The sequence below is a fragment of the Diadema setosum genome, chromosome 5 (genome assembly GCF_964275005.1).
Source record: "Diadema setosum chromosome 5, eeDiaSeto1, whole genome shotgun sequence".
Taxonomy (NCBI): Eukaryota; Metazoa; Echinodermata; class Echinoidea; order Diadematoida; family Diadematidae; genus Diadema; species Diadema setosum.
In genome coordinates, this window is record NC_092689.1 from 41,416,608 (window position 1) to 41,434,991 (window position 18,384).

The 18,384-nt window shown below is 38.3% G+C and overlaps 1 pseudogene; it reads left to right on the forward strand.

Annotated features, from left to right (window-relative positions):
• Nucleotides 1-4,833: 4,833 nt before the first annotated feature.
• LOC140228295 (trans-1,2-dihydrobenzene-1,2-diol dehydrogenase-like) lies at nt 4,834-17,817 on the forward strand (annotated as a pseudogene).
• The last annotated feature ends 567 nt before the right edge of the window (nt 17,818-18,384 follow it).

Here is an 18,384-nt window from a genome sequence, read left to right on the forward strand (position 1 = left end):
TTCATAAAACTTGTCATCAGTGACAAGTTGTCATAGATGTGACAAGCTACGGAAATCCTTGCATCTGATTGGCGGGGAGGATTTACTCCACATAGTAATAATGACACCTTGGTATGCTTTTGTGTGAAAACCTCCCAGAAAATGTGTCATATGAAGGCTGTAAGAACTTAATTAAGTTCTCCGTTATAAAAGGGATGGCATAGTTTTGGTTGAGATGGGGATTCAGGTTTTAACTTTTTTGAGATGATTTGAAACCAATTTATGAAATATGAAAGAGTATTCAATTCTTAAGAGGAATTCAGTTTATTTGATGAAATTTTGTTTTGAAATGGCTGCGTGTATTTAAAAAAAATCAAGAAAAAAAATGGACCTACGAATGGTTAGACCCACATTTTATTAGAACTTCTTTATTTTTGAATTTCAAAACCAAATTTTATTTCATCAAATAAACTCAGAATTCCTCTTAGAATTATATGCTCTTTTATTATTAAGTGGTTACTAATTATCTTACAAAATGTTAAAATCTGAATCCCCATCTCAACCTGAACTTTATATACAGTAGGCTATACTATTATATGCTGTCCTGATATACTTAAGTTTGTATTTCCTACCCCAGCCCCTATAAAATGGCATTTCTGACCTACTCTCTAGCTACAACTGCAATTAAGCAATTAAAATCTGAGCAATGATGCTACGTATAATATGCATTGTTAATTAAAGTCCACCCATAGGAGGTATAGGTAATATACATATTACCTATACCTCCTTGGGTGGACTTTAATACCTATACCTCCAAACCAAAGAGTTTTCGCCATTTGAAAGTAATAGTATGCCACGCCGGTTCTAGGAACAGTACCCCCTGGAAAACCACCCTCCGGATTTCCACTACCACCCGGATAATCACCCCCCAGGGAAATTCCCCCTTAGGGCAACTGCCCCCCCCCCCCCCCCCCCCCCGGACAACTAACCCCCTAGGGCAATCACCCTCCAGGGCAATTACCCCGTAGGACATCTACCTCCCGGACAACTACCCTCCTAGGGCAATCACCCCCCTGGGCGATTCCCCCTTAGGACAATTACCCCACGGATAACTACCCCAAGGATGACTACCCCTGGATAACTACCCCCCAGGATAACTACCCCCTGGATAACTACCACCAGGAAAACTACCCCCTGGATAACTACCCCCCCCCCCCCCCGGATTACTACCCCCTGGATAACTACCCCCCGGATTACTACCCCCTGGATAACTACCCCCCGGATTACTACCCCCGGGATAACTACCCCCCTGGATAACTAACCCCCGGATAACTACCCCCGGATAACTACCCCCCGGATAACTACTGCCCCCCCGGATAACTACCCCCCGGATAACTACCACCGGGAAAAATACCTCCTGGATAATTACTCCACTCCCCCCCCCCCCCCAAAAAAAAAAAAAATAGATGAAATGAATAAATAAAAATAAATAAAAAGCCCTGGATGCCCCCGGATTACTACCCCCAATTTACCCCTCCCTCGAAGAATACTCCCTGGATAAATATGACCTATACCCCCTAGATAAATATCTCCCTCACCATGAAAGACAGTAGGAGTTATTGCCACGTTCTTCGACATTTTGTGTGCATTTCGTGCGATATAAGACTTTCATGTACTACCTTGTAGTATATCCTAGACGTAGGCCTACGCACACGTTTGTTTAACCCATTGAAAAATGATGGTTATTGAGCTCTTGCAGCATAGAATTCTGTCAGGATTGGCAATGGTTATTGGTTATCTGTTATTGGTTATTTGTTGTTTGTTAGTGGTTGTTGTTTAATGATTTTCGGTTACCCCAGGGTTCTGTTGGAGGCCCGGGTTTTGTTTTTGTTGTTTGGTCTGTTTAGGAAACTAATCACTAAAATATTGCGCAAGCATTGTATTGGTTATCATTGTTATGCACAGCCTAATTTTCTTTTAAACCTCTTTTGTCTTCACTGTCACCCGCCATAATTGCAGAACTTGAAGCGTGTTGGCAAGACATGAAGAATCTTGCTGGCATCCAATGGTCTTAAACTGAATGATGACAGATTTTGAGTTTATTATTATTATCATTATTGGTTTCAAGAATGAAATGTTAAGTGAAGTTGATCATCAATGATATTATGTCCACATCAGTCCTGTCTGTAGCACTGGTATACTTCATCAAAAACAGCCCGTAACTCCAATAGGTGTTATAATTCATTATGAAATCTCATTTCGAAGTCATGTAACTCAAGTTCAGCGGAATGTTAGAGATGAGTTGTTGTTTTTTTTTTATCTGCAGCTGATATGCTTACGCGGTTGGCTTATTTAAATTGGTTTTTGTGTATTCTTCAAAAAAAATCACAAACTTTCAAACACAGACGGTGAATGTGCGTATCATCGACTCGGATACGGCTCGGGCATACCGAAATCATCGAAAATAAACGAAGAATCACTGTGGTTGTTAAGACTTCGTCGATACCCGTTATTTTTCGCTGTACAGCCAAACATTGTATATTCAATGACATCTGTCAGATGATTTATTTATTATTTGTAAGGCATCATTTACAACATTTTGGTATCAAATAATGAAATGTAATATATATACCATAATATGATTCTCATTATAGCTAGTTTCTTCAATTTAAACGATATTCATTATCCAAACATCTGTGACATAATTACAGTACATATACTAATGAGATTACTTCACTCTACAGAATATATTATATTCTGTCGGAAGAGAAAATACATAATTATCTGAATGTATAGGTAAGCATATAGCGATACGTATTTTGCACACGTGTGGTTCTCTCTATGTGTCTACAGGGAGGCCTACGTCGTTGATACAGATCGGCATGCTACATTACACAAAGCCATGGGCGTAAATCGGGGGTGGGATGGGGGTATACATCCCCACCCCTGAAATGGAGGAGGGGGGATTGCCTGTTCAATCATCCTCCCTGAAATTTGAAGAAATAAACAACAACAACAGAGGAAGCAGAAACGTGATTATATCATTTTTCAGCATATTGCTTGACGTTCATACACCCACCTTCAGAGCGGTAAGAGAGCTGAACAGTATTCAATCTTGTTGGATGATGTATAGACTATTTCAAAAAAAAAAAAAAAATCCTGAATACTTCTGAGTGTACAACACTTATATCACTTATATAAACTTTAAACTCGAAAGTTATTTCATGTACAAAAGGAAATTCCCTTTTAATTAACACTTTCCTCTCTTATTTTCACAAGATCAGTTGTTTATTTCTTAATTTCTCAAATATTTCATCAAACCGTATTCGAGATATCTAAATTGTAACTTTAAAAAGGCAAAAGCTCCCTCGAACCGGAAGTGTGGTGATAGCTCGCCCCCCCCCCCCCCCTCCATGCATGCAAGGAGACTGAACATAGACAGTTTTCCAAATATGCCAAATATTTGCATCAAAACGTTTAAATGCAAGCAGAAAATACAGAATGTCCCTCGTGCGAGAGAGAGGGGGGGGGGGGGGCTGGATAGCGCTTATCCCCTTCCACATTTTTTGATTGACAAATTTCCAGACATTCAAAAAAAGTGTGCTACAGATTTTTGAATTTCAGTTCTAAAACTAAAAAGAGCTCCCTCGAATATGGGAGAGCTACTTTGCCACCCTCCCATTGCTTGGTCCCCTCTATAGACTTAATACACTTCAAGGAATGACAATTTCCTGATTCTGCACAAAAAAAGGGTGCTTCGGATCGCTTTATTTCAATTCTAACAACGCAAAGGCTCCGTCGAGCGGAAGGGGAAATCCTTCTCCCTCACCCCAACCCTAAACTCTACTTCACTAGATTTTGTTCATACATAGAGATGATGACTCGGAATAAGAGCTAAATTCCGTGATTGTAACACTTTCCTGAAAGAGCCCTATTTATTCCATTATTCCTTTTTTTTTTTGCACCAAAAGTTTGCACCAGATCTCTGAATTTCAGGTCTGAAAAGACTAAATCACCTTCGTGTGAAAGGACAAATGCCATTTATCTACCCCCTCATGTGCTTGCTTTTTCTTTTTGATTGTTTGACAGACACCGTTCATGATATTCATAAAAATTAGTTATCCGGGAGGTAGTTATCCTGGTGGTAGTTATCCTGGTGGTAGTTATCCGGGTGGTAGTTATCCGGGTGGTAGTTATCCGGGTGGTAGTTATCCGGGTGGTAGTTATCCTGGTGGTAGTTATCCAGGGGGTAGTTCTCCGGGAGGTAGTTATCCAGGGGGTAGTTATCCGGGTGGTAGTTATCTGGGTGGTAGTTATCCTGGTGGTAGTTATCCAGGGGGTAGTTCTCCGGGAGGTAGTTATCCAGGGGGTAGTTATCCGGGTGGTAGTTATCTGGGGGGCTGTTAACCGGTGGGTAGTTATCCGGTGGGTAGTTGTGTCCTGGGGGAATTGCCCTGGGGGGTGATTGCCCTAAGAGGGTAGTTGTCCGGGGGGGGGGGTAGTTGCCCTAGGGGGTAATTGCCCTGGAGGGTAATTGCCCTAGGAGGGTAGTTTTCCGGGTGGTACTTGCCCTAGGGGGGAATAGCCCTGGGGGTAATTATCCTTGTGGTAGTTATCCGGGGGGGGGGGGGGGGTGGTTGCCCAGGGGGTAAGTGCCCGGATACGTGCCACGCCCTGTGTGGGCGTGTCTCGATGAACCCGTTGTGCTTTCCATACACTTGTAGTTCAGAGTGATGCATGCAGTGTGCACCTGACCTGGGAAGTGGGGAGTCACTGGGGATCACGAGTTGACTGCGCCGCTGCCTCTGCACGGTTTTACATTTCCAACGTTAAGTTGGAAACGGAATTAGGGAAGACCGTATTGCTGTTGTAAACACTATACAATTGCCTCGCAAACGGTCCGTATCTATGCCAGTGTACGCAGTGCCAAAGTCTGCAACCTGAAAGCAGAGCTTCCAATATGTCTAAGCTGCGTTGGGGAATTTGTTCAGCTGGTCGAATATCGCAGGATTTTGCGACAGTCCTCTCTCAACTGGTGGAGAATCATACAGTTGGAGCAGTCGCCGCTAGGTCGGAGCAGGATGCCCGAAGATTGGCGGAGAGAGTCGGCTGTGCCACTGCCTACGAAGGATACGAGCTCCTTGCAGCCGATACGAATATCGGTACGGCAAAGTGTGTGTGTGTGTGTGTAGTATTTTGTAGTCTGAATCACATGCTTGAACCTTGTGATTCAGTCGACTCTGCCTTGTGTCTATTTCATTCATTCAGTCTGAAGTTCTTGTTTCAGAAAGAGTGGTGTCAGCTTTCCAAGGCCAAGGGCCTGTCTTATAAAGACTTGTGATAGAAATCAATCACAAGTTGTTTGAGAGCTGCAATGCAAGTTGCGATTGATTTGGGGACTTGTGATTGATTTGAAGGCTTTATAAGACGGGGCCCAGGGATATTCCAATAATTTGAGGCAAACATGTCCAGGGTCAGGGAATGAATTGTTACGATTTGTTAAAACCTACTCTGTATTTTTGTATTTTGTTTCATAATAACTTCACAATGCATATAGGGAGGGAAGGGGTGGGGGTGGGGGGGGGGGGGGGGGGGGAGGGGGAGGGAATGGGTCAGGGTCACAGCTTCTGAGTTCCTGTAGCAGGTAGGCCCTAATGAGAATATCAATGCCAGCCCTACCATGGTTTTATAAACACACGTGCACAAGGAAAAAAGAAGAACTCTATAATTTATTGTATAGATATAGACGTCTATCGTGCTGAATATCTTGCAAAGCTAATATTATTTTTGCAAATTTCACTGAAAGGACAAGTTCACCTTCATAAACATAAGGATTGAGAGAATGCAACAATATTAGTAGAACACATCAGTGAAAGTTTGAGGAAAATTGGACAATCGATGCAAAAGTTATGAATTTTTAAAATTTTTGTGTTGGAACCGCTGGATGAGGAGACTACCTCAGCTTGTGAGTCATAATGCGTACAACAGTATAAAGAAAATGTAAAGAAAATTCAACATATTTTCACTTTTTTCGCATAAAAGAGCACTTGACTTGCCTCTTTCTAAAGGCAGGGAGAATAATATTACCCATGACATTTGTCGGTAACGAGTCGGGGAAATGTGTACTTTTTTCAAAAGATGAAATTTTGTGAAATTCTCTTTATATTTTCCTCATATTGTTGTACGCATGTGACATCTAAGTTATTCACACACTACAGTAGTCTTCTCATCCAGGGTTACTGCACAAAAACTTCAAAAATTCATAACTTTTGAACGGATTGTCCGATTTTCCTCAAACTTTGGATGATGTGTTCTACTAATATTGCTACATTCTCTCAATCCTTATGTTTAAGAAGGTGAACTTGTCCTCTAAGTCGGGTGCTATTCGCGAATAAAAACGTACAAAAATGTCTAGATCCTACTGGTCCTGACATGAATGTGACATGCACATCACACATACATTTCTCTGTTCAGTACTGTACCAATTAAATTGTAAAATTTAATCACAAATTCCTGATTCAAAAAAGAAAAAATTAGAAAAATGACTTGCTGTAAATATATGGTGTGTATACAGTAACTAATTATGTACATAGTTTATAGTGACCAGCAGCATTAGTGTACACAGGGGCTGTAGAATGAGGGGGGCATGCATATCCCCCCCCCCCCCCAATTAAGAATGGAGGAATCACTGAATGCTTAATGACAAGCTGAGGGGACATAAAGGGTTAAAGAGCGCTGCGTTTGGCCAAATAGAATGATTGAGGGACAGGCAGTTAAAATTCCCCAATATACTTACCCACATGTGGCCCAATTCCATCAAATTTGTTTCATAATCGCTTTTGCATCGGAGTACGGGCAGTTGATTAAATGATTTTGAATCTAGGCCAGGGTTGAATACATCTTTGAAAGAGAAGAGTTGATATTGTGATGCTGAATATATTGCAAGCATCATATCGTTTTCTTTAAAACTTTTGATTGCAGATATTGTCTACATTGGGTCCATTGATTCTCAGCACCTACAACTGTGCAAGCTATTTCTCGGTGCCAAGAAACATGTCCTCTGTGAGAAACCACTTTCACTGAATACTCAAGAGTCCAGGTCATTCTGGATTGTGCCAAAGACTCTGGCCGTTTCTTCATGGAGGTACGGTGCTGTTGATTTACGCAAGGACCACTCTCATCTTCATAATTTGGCACTCTGAAAAACAAAACAATCTTGATATTGAGCTGTATCAATTTATTCTGTTCATTATTGACTCTTTCTGAAAGCTGTAAACATCAACATGTATATATAATGAGTAAAATCTTTATAACATTTAATACCATGATTCATGTTTAAAGAAGGGTAGTTGGAATGCTCATAGTGGAAATTATTTGACATGATGTCATAACAAAATGAAAAGATAAAGTTGTTGCCATCACACATGTTAGTAATGATTGTTATGTTAATGATGATGCTCTACATTGACTTATGATTTTGATTAGACAAATTCTAATGGTTTTGTGGTATATCAAATGCAAATAATTGTTGTAATTGATTTGTATTACATTATATGAGTACTCTCAATCTTTATTTTCAGTGACAATTCTTATGTTACTTAGTGTCACACTCTGGTTATGTTTCAACCTTTAACTGTACTATCCTTTGCAGAGTCATGTAGTTTTCATTACCTTGAAACATGTTACGTTTCCTTTTCTAACAGAAATCACATGAGCCTCTTTACAATACATTGTACATGTAAAGGATCATGTAAATTATCAAAACAAACCATGTAGAGTCAAGCAGCTTGGAGATATACAAATATGTGTGATTTTGGTTTGTGATTTAGTTTTCAAATAAAAGATTACTTAGTAGTGTTTCAAAAATGAGAAAATTAATGTTCAGGCGTAAATTTTGCTTTGTTATTGTTTTCATGCAGGGTATTTGGTCGAGGTTCTTTCCAGCCTATAGGAAGATCAAATCCCTCATTGATGAAGGAGAGATTGGTGATGTCCAATACATCATGGGGGATTTTTCTCAAAAAGTGCCAGACGACTTTCGGGTATTCATAAAAAGTAAGTATACAATCTAAATGAAATCATGTCCCTTTAAAGCATGTTTTCAGTCCCTTATGTTTCAAATGTTGTTATAGTCTTTACATCGTACAGTTTTGAATTGTGACTGAAGGTGAGAATTACAGACATGTCACCAATATCGCATTTAGACTTAGGTTTGGATTAGAGTGGACATCGTTCACAGGAGTTAAGGAATTTTGTTATTATACTGGTTCAAAAACAGTGTTCTGTGCTTGGGCAGTTACAGCAGGGAGGTGCTAGAGAAGGAGAGACAACTACTGCTCTCCTTTGAAGTCATGCGCGGCGCCGCCGAGAAGTTATGCGTTCAACTACAGGTGTTACCCATGTGCTTTGACGAAAGAGAGCATCAATAATCGGGACTAGCGCTCTCACATCTAGAAATACTTGCCCCTACTGCAATTCGCTCTCTCTTTCAATGTGATGGCAACAATGAATTTGTGTAACTTGAATTGGAGCAGCGAACCAAAATGCAGTGTAAAACTAACAATTTTAACAGCAAATAGTTTTAAAGCATGCTGGAATACGCTTTAGCGGAGTACTGTATTTGAAAGATCAAAATATCCCAGATTAAAAGATTGAAAAACTAACATGCACAAATATGCGCATTATAGAAAAATATTAGGTTTTTAAGAGGGCCTAATTTTCATTTCATTTTGATTTGCGCATTACGAAGAAACTAGAAATACATGTTTATAATATTGAATTCTTTCCTAAACTATTCTAAATCAATTCGAGTAGACATTTCTATTTCATTTAAAATTTTACGGTGAAATAGAACTTGTAATTCAACGAAAGGTGAAATGCGTTCTTCGTCTCCCAACTTCGTCTTGCAAACCAGAGCGGCGCCGAGCATGACTTCAAAGCGTAATGGAATGCTAGACATCCCATTGTAACGCCTTGAACCCAAACATGCGTTTGCATGAATTTCGAAAAGTTGCCACTCCATCTCTGTAACACCTCCCTGGTTACAGTAATGAAAGCAAGATTCTGTGTACAAGTTTTGATGCAAGCTTGCTTTATAGCCACCTGCACCTCTACAACACTGTCAAGTGTATTAATCTTTCCTATTTGCTTAGTTAGCCTCTATACATAATATGTAGAGGCTGACTAAAGCAAACAGAAAGATACATTAGCTGTCTTTTGATGTACCGTAATTCAGCTTCAGAATAAGCTTGCTTGCAGAGAGCTGGCTTCATAGTCTCACAGCTACATGTTTTACACAACACACATGAACACTATCATTGGTCAAAGTAGTGCTGTTCATACACAATGACACTTTCAACTCTTTACTTTTTTACTCTTTACTTATGGGGAAAATGAAATTTGTTGAAAATGACGACAGAGATAGTTCAACATTCTTGTCTTTCACCAGGTGATATGTTGGCAAACAGAGACATGTGCAGTGCCATCCAGACCAATAGAAATGGGGAAAAGGTACAAGATTATGTCTATTTCATGAACAGCAACCAAGTTTTTCTCTGACTTTGAGGGGAAACATGTCTCGCAATTGCCCATATTGGGCACTGGTATATTTGGATATAAAACGGGTGTATGTGTTTTGCTGTACAAGCATCCCACACAACCAATCCAATATCCATACAGGGAAATATTTTATGTGTGTATAGTTTTCTTGCCTTCCTACTTGGTGTGACAAAAGAAAAGAAAAGAATAAAAAGCCCCCAGACATTTATAGCAGTACTATAAGTGCATATACACTGTACAAGTTTTTATCAACATTTTACTAAAGTTTGCTTGCTTGTTGTTGTATATGGCAGGTACTGGAGGAAGTGCCATTAATGACATTGGAGTGTATTTTGGTTCAGCTAGCTGTCATGATATTTGGTCCTGAGCCAATCAGTGTTCGAGGAGTTGGGGGGCCTCAGTGCTACAGGTATGAAATCAGTCAGAAGATATGGAATCCTACCAATGATAGTGCAGATATTTTTATGCCTCCGCCACAAAGTGGTGCCGGAGGCATTATGTTTCGGTTGTCCGTCCGTCCGTACGTACGTCCGTACGTCCGTACGTCCGTCCGCTTTCGTTTACGCGATAACTTGAGTAATATTTACTGGAATTTTACCAAACTTGGTCCAAGTATGAAGTATGATGGGGCAATTATTTGATTAGATTTTGGGTGTAATCAGGCTAAAGGTCAAAGGTCAAGGTCAAATCATGAAATTGTATCCGTTTACGCGATAACTCAAGACTGCATCAGGCAAATTTCACCAAACTTTGTTGGAGGATGATGTATGATAAAACAATTACTTGATTAGTTTTTCAGTGAAATCGGACAGAGGTCAAAGGTCAAAGATCAAGGTCAAATTCTAAAATTTATCTGTTTACGTGATAACTCAAAACTGGATGAAGCAGCTTTCACCAAACTTGGTCCAAGGATGATGTATGATGGGACAATTAGTTGAGTAGATTTTAGTGACATTGGCAAGAGGTCAAAGGTCAAAAGGTCAAGGTCACATGCTACAAATGTTGCAATTTCCCCCATATCTATGCAATGCCCCAAAGGTATTTTCTTGAAACTTGGTGTGGACATGTACTACTGCGTAAAGATTCTCCAGAGAGAGTTTCATGTCATAAGGTCAAAGGTCAAAAGGTCAAAGGTGAGGTGAAAATGTTGCAATATCACTTTTCTCGCAAATGGTTCAATGTATCTTCGTGGAACTTGGTAAATATGCATGTACTGACTGGCAGGGATTATCTAGGGAATTTAGGGGTCATGGGTCAATATTCAGGGGTCAAAGGTCAATGTCAACTCCTCAAAATTTTATTATGTCCCTCATATACTAGTATATGCAATGCTTGCATTATTAGTTTCAAAACTTAATACATGCATTGCCTAATGGAGATTCTCCGGGAAATTTCCAGCCAGAAGGTCAAAGGTCAGAGGTTTAGGGTCAAAGGCCAGTTTTCAATCCCCCCCCCAAAAAAAAAAAAAAAAAAAAATATATATATATATATATATATATATATATTTTGTACCATCATTACACTCTTTCTTCATACCTTGGAAATTACTCAGTGCATAAACTAATAAAAAGGTCCATCAGAATTCAAGTAAAAATTCTCAATTCCCCAAATATGTGTACCTGCACTCTTAAAAAAATTATAGCAAACCCAGATCAAGACATTTCTGACAGACCTGTCATTTCAATATTTTGCCAGTTATGTGAAACTGTCATGGATTACACATTGTGAAGACATTGTACGATACGCCTATTGTGAGAATCATGCATTATGGCGGAGGCATCAGTCGCCATAGCGACATTTCTAGTTTTTAATGGTATGTTATATACTTTATAAGCTGTTATTTTCGTATGCAGATATTTTCGCAAATGAGGAGGTCACAGACATTTTTGTGAGATGTTGTTTTTCGTGAATTGTCATGGACACTATTCTAAATGTACTATTACCCTGATGCATGGTGACATTTCCGCATGTTGTCAAAGGACAATTAATGATAAAAGAGCACTTGACTTGCCTCTTTCAGAAGACAGGGGGAATAATATCACCCTTAATAAACATCAGTAATAAGTCGCGGGAATGTGTACTTCTTCAAAAAATGAAATGTAGATCCTAAATTCTTGTTATATTTTCCTTATATCATTCTACACATGTGATATCATACACTGTAGTAGCCTTCTCATCCAGCAGTGACTTTACAATACTTTAAATATCCATAACTTTTGAACAGTATGTCCAATTTTCCTCAAACTTTTAGTAATGCTCACATTGCTCATTTCTAGCTCTTATTTTTTTTTCCTCTTAAAAAGGAAGGAGATGGCCTGTGCTTTGAATGACTGCATACCTTGTCAGTTTTGAATGAATCTAAGCTAAAAAACCATATGTGTTACTTGCAAATACTACTGTACTTATCTCATACACGATCAGAAGCATTATGTAGTAAAACTACCTTGGCCTCAATAGAAAAGACAATTTTTTTTTTCAGTGAGTGAAAAATGATTTGTTCTGTGGACACAATGCAAAAACAAAACACTGTGTTTCAGGGTATCAAGTACTAGTACCTGAAAACTTTCATCCAATGTATGTGTCAATTCAAAATTGCAGGGAACATAATGACTGAGACGTGGATTATCATATTTCACGATAGTATGCCCATTTCTAAAATAATGCAATAATAAATTTGGATAATCACAGCCATAAGATGGTACTGTTTCGAAGGGATGAAAATGAGAGGCATGGTATGCATAGGTAACAGTCAAAACAGTGACCTCAACTTCTGCCATGTAATTATTTAGAAAGAGTAACAGGGTAGCTGTTATCATGTATTTGTCACTGCAGCCCCAGCCTGTAAAGGCTCTAATTTATGCTGGTAGTAGCTACATGCTGTAATATGATCAACCAACCATGTAACTGCACCATCACCTCCACCAGCAAGTGCATCTCTATTTTTCTTTTCATATTAATTCACCCTTCCCATATTCCTTTGGTCCAGTATCGCATTGCTGTCACTATGCTGTCATAGTTAAATGTTGTGCATGCTGAGCTGAACATTATTTGTGTGGTCAGCTACTTCACTTGATAATAGTGTAACATTGATAATTTATAAGTCTGTAATATTAGGAGGGAAACAGTAAAGGGGAAAAAACAATAATTCTGCCCCTCTCACAATGAAGGGTTCTGGAGCCATGAAGTACTGTATGTGCCTTTAACTGAGGTTTTTATTTTCATGAATTTCCTGAGTCTGGTGCTATTCGCAGACTTAACAGCACAAAAAGTTATTTACTCTGATTTCAACATGAATACAACTTGCATCAAGCTATCAAGTACAGAATTGACACACACACAAGCATTATGTGTGTGTCTGTGTTTTAATCTTATAAGGCAACAACACCCTATATTTTTCTGTCACTTGCTGTATTGGGTACTGCTTCACTGATACAAATATTTCATGTACCAATATGTGTCATACTGTGCTACATTATATGTGTCTGGAGAGCTCTATCACATAATGGAAGTGATTGATTGATTGATTGATTGATTGATTGATTGATTGATTGATTGATTGATTGATTGATTGATTGATTGATTGATTGATTGATTGATTGATTGATTGATTGATTGATTGATTGATGGATGGATGGATGGATGGATGGATGGATGGATGGATTGATTAGTTGATTTGAATTCATTTCCACTTTGAGTTCACAAAAGTATGAAACAAACATAAGTAAGTTACAATGATTATTTCAGTTATCACTATACAATAATATTTTGTCAAATTTTTTGTATTTTTGTTTTAAATTGATAAATTTTGATGCAGGTGTAGATGATGTGTGTACATGGACAATGCTGTATCCAGGCAAGAAAGTGGCCTCCTTCACAACTTGTCTCAGAGCCATGGGTCAGAATGAGGCAAGCATTGTAGGAACAGAAGGCAGGATACGTGTAAGTATAATATACTGTCCTGTGTAATCAGTTTAGGCACAAAAGAATTCATTCTAGTTTGGATTACACTGCAAATCAAACTGTCAGTGCTGTTTGGATAGTAGCAGTGGAGATTTTAATTATTCAGAATTTATTCTGTTTTCCATGTGTAATATCCATACAGGGTTGGTAATGATAGACTTAGTACGTACTGCCAAGAGTTATGCATTCTTTCATCCACTTGGTGTGTTTTCATGTAGACCATGAATTTTATGATCCTCCATTTACGAGGGTGCCTGAGGCTTTACTCTTTTGGGCTGTCCTCGTATCCCAGGTCTTATCACAATAAAGAAAGAACATTGGCAAATTTTCTTGCTTGTCAGTCATTATGTGGTACATGGTGTTCATATGAACTCTGAGGTTGTTCAGCTTTATCTGAAATTTGGCATCTTTCAGCTGTAATTTCATTCATGAAATCAGCAGTAATATAATGCAATAGACAATTTGGAAATAGACAGTTCATGAAATAGATGTGGTTGGAGGTCAAGACTCAAGGTTGAATAGCACTCTACCCCCCTCCCCCATAAAAAAAAATAAAAAAAAAAGGCTAGAGATTATGTAAGTTGATGAACGGAGTAGAAATACATAGAAAATTACTTTCATGGATTTTTTACTTGCAAAGTATGAGAAGTGATGGTGGATACAAATGTGGGTTGAAAATCAAGGTTGAAGGTTGCCATGATTGTACTTACATGTACATTGAAAAACAAAACCTGTTCCAGTCATGATTGCTGTTATGAATGTCAAAAGTTCAATGATGATAGTATCAAGTAGGAAACATGAAAATGAATATAAGATTGGTTGTTAGAATTACCGAGGCAAAAATATTATTAGTCAAGGTTCAAGGGCACTAAAATTTAGCTGGCATAAAATTTCTGGCCTTAATTTTAGTTATGTGAGTGCAGTAATGTGCTGTATAGTGTAGGTTTGATATTAATGAATTGAGAAATATTTCCCTTACAGTGACAGTATAAAAGGTCAATCCAAGTTTGCCAGAGGTCAAAGTAATCAATTTTATCAAAATGTATTACAATGAAGGACTATACACAATATTTATGGCTGATACACTTGGCTTCCCAGGTGACAGTGCACCATGAATACAAATGAATACAGAGATATTTCCTTCACGCACCGCAAGTTAAAATAATTCCACAGGTCAAGGTTGACAAAATTGTTTGAGGAGGGCCATTCTTGTGGCAGGTCATGCATAGTGAGTGCACAAGAATATGGGAGTAGCCTAGTCATCTTTACATTGCATTCAAAATTGTTTTAAATAATTTTCTCTTTATTTCGTGTGTTTTGTTCAACTTTTTTCCCTTTTCATTTGATAAGAGGAAAACATAATTAACAGACTTATGGACATGTTCATTGATGTTCATAACTTTTCTTTCCTTTCTATTCAATTTTCAGCTGCCTGCAAGCTTCCACTGTCCCACAGCAGTAGAATTATCCAAGGGCTCCCCTGCAGGTGGTAAATGTGAGAAGAAGGTGTTTGAATTTCCTCTTCCTGACTCAAAGGGGACTTTCAATTATCACAATTCAGTGGGGTTTTGCTATGAGGCTGAAGCAGTTAAAGAGGCAATTGATAATGGTAAGTTTGTCAGCAATTATGCATCAGAAATTTATCAAGTCAAACTTCATTTCATTCAACTGAAAAATCCATGAAGTTGTAACTTGAATTTGAAGGTGTTGTCAACAGATATCTTGGGTACCTGGTAAAGGGGTTTGGGTCCAGAATTTTTTCTACTTTCTTGTTTTGGCTGAAGTATTCTCATGCCCATACATACATACATTTTCAAATATGTTAGGTTATAGATGTACATACAATGTATTAGGCTTCTCCCTATATTTAAATATATTAGAAAAAGGATTCTTTTTACCACCTGTTATAAAATAACTCACCATTTCAAATAATTATTTACACCTCCTTTCATCTAGGAATTGTATACAGGTAATTCAGCGTAGGTCCAAGTACATGGACAAAAATTATTTTACTTAAAACAAAAAATATCCTGTGTTTCTTTTTTTTTTCTTTATTTTAGCTCACCTGATTCTAAGGCTCAAGGGAACTATTGTAATCATTCATCCTCATCAGAAATGCTCTGATTAAATACATTATAGTGAGTGAATGTCAAGTTTGTATATGGCAGATCCAGGGGTGACCCCCTTAGGGCCAGGACCGAATTGGGGGCCATTTTCCACGTTTGATCAGTTTGAATATGCACTGTCAAATTTTCTACAAATTTGGCAGGTATCTTCGCCAGTTTGTTTGAATATACAAATGGGCACCATTCCTCCCCAGCCCCTGAAGCCTCCAAAGTTTGCTTTGTTCTTCTTAGGTAAAAGTCTGCAAAACCGCTTGTAGGGTGACCTTGCTGAGTGCTACACCCCTCAGTCTCTTGTTTCCTTGTGCATTCATATTCAAAAATTTCTGATGAGTTTAAGTTGCAGAGTTGAATATAGGATAAGTTGAAAGGTTAAGCCAGTCCCTTTTACCAGTACCTGAAATACTTGAGGATTTCATTGCTTCAATTAAACTGCAAGTTTGTTTGTTTTTTCTTCAGATCACAAGTGGCCAAGTCTCATTGTAAATGTCACAATGCAAATATTTGTTATGACTGCCACACAACTCAAATGTACTCGCTTTGTTTTTGGTGTATGTACATTACTGGTTCCACACACACAATATGACTAGTACGTCATGTTACAAAGTCAAAGCTGTTTTGGTTTTTTTTTTTTTTTTTGTGTGTGTGTGTGTGTGTGTGTGTGTGTGTGCGTGCGTGTGTGTGTGTAGAGTATTAGAATGCTTGTGTGCCACTACTGTAAAACATGATATATTCGCGGCATGAAAATTTCACGAAGTGGAGCCGATGGCCTTTCTCGCAACATGAAATTTTCGCGACTTGCCACTGGCATCCAATGCATATTGTGTAGGCAAGAACTTTCGCATGCATTTTAATTTCGTGAATGCTGCCAGGCGCGAAATTTGCGAAATTAAAATGCACACAAACACTCCTCGTTTTTACAGTTTGTCAAAGACGGCTGTTCGTGAATGAAGCCATGGCATATCAACTGTATTTGTTGTTATTCTGTGATTTCTGCTTGTGTACTTTTCTAATCATAATAATTATGTGAAAACCATGAAGGTAAATGTTTAGACTATCTATATAAAAAATTTCCACGGAGAAAACAATATATGAATAATGCTGTGTTAGAGCAGTTAAATACATTGTACATATATATATATATATATATATATATATATATATATATATTTTTTTTTTTTTTTTTTTTTTAAATCAAACTCTTTACCTTCCCTTTAGAGCAAAAAATTCCAGCTGAGAAGCATGAATATCATAGTCAAAAGTTATGTGTAAAGGTCAGAAGAAAAAGAAAAGCATCTGAAGGAGACTGACTTCTGGATTAGAGCTAATAACTAAATGTTTATTATGTTTATCTGTGGTTATCTTTTGTGGTCTGATTGAGAGGTCAGTTTGCCTTGGTCTGTGTATTTTCTTTGTGAATTTTGAGTCTTTGCATTTTCCCATGATCTCTCTTGCTATCCTCATATTGAATATCTTGAATATCAAAATCTCCCATTGTGTATTTACCTTTGTTACTTACATATTTCCAGGTAAGACTGAACATCCCATAGTGCCATGGTCAGAAAGTCTTGCCATTCGCAAGATCATGGACAAGCTACATCAGGATGTCGGCTATGTCTTCACAGAAGAGGATGCGAAAGCGGCTGGACGTTAGACTAATTGCTAACAACAACCCTTTGTGTACTTTGAGTGCAGATTGGCGCAGAAAACCCCATAGCATTGTAAACAAAGTCCAAAGTCTGTAGCACAAAATGAGTTAATCAGTAACCATCACTTTTATTGTCATCACTTGCTGAATATAAGAGGTTAAGACAATCAGTGAAATATATATTTTATGGGAGAAATGCAAACTTGTATATCTTCTAATTTCACTTCGCTTTCTGATTATAGGGATGTCATTAATTATTCTGTATGTATTGATCAGGTGGTGAACCACTATATTGGACAATCATGATGAAATGTTCGATTATGCATGCAGTGGATCGAAGTCTAGCCCAATGCAACTCACTACAAACTCTAATATAGAATACTTCTCCAGGCACTACTTACTTCAATTCCAGTAAACCTCATGTCATTGGACCAGAAAAGAAAGAAAGAAGTGTCAACTAAACTCAAAAGGCAACTTGAATACACAAAAATCAATGTTACTGAGTACTGTAAAAGTGGATATTTTCGCGTGACTAATTTTTCGCGGTAGGCCGGGTCAGAAGAGTTTCGCGTGTTTTTAATTCCGTGGAATCAAGACATCACGCACAGGAACGTATGGCAAGCAAAAATATTCGCGTGTTTTTATTTTTGCGCTAGTTTCTGGTTGCGCGAAATGCGCGAAAATTTCCACTTTTACAGTAGTTGTTTGTCAACAATGCAGGAATGGAACCAGTGGCAGATGTAGAGGGGATGCACTGGGTGCGCGCTCCCTCTTTTTTTTTGTTAAAACAAAAGAAATAAGAAGAAAAAATGGGGGGGGGGGTCACATCGCCCCCTTTAAAGGCGCCTCCCCTTCATGGAATTCCTGGATCTGCCCTTGGGAACTGTACTGCCAAGCATTCTTTGTTTCATATCTTATCAATGCTTATCAAGGCAGGAACATCTGTCGACAACCGCAAGGTATTAAATCAGTATGTTACTGCATCAATTGGACTATTGAATCATATCAACTGCCAATAAGCAATTAGTGTTTTCTGTCAACTAACAAAGGGAGAAACTCCGGACTTCTTCATTAACGGCTTGTGCAATTTCTAGATCTACACAAGGTTTAACTTTG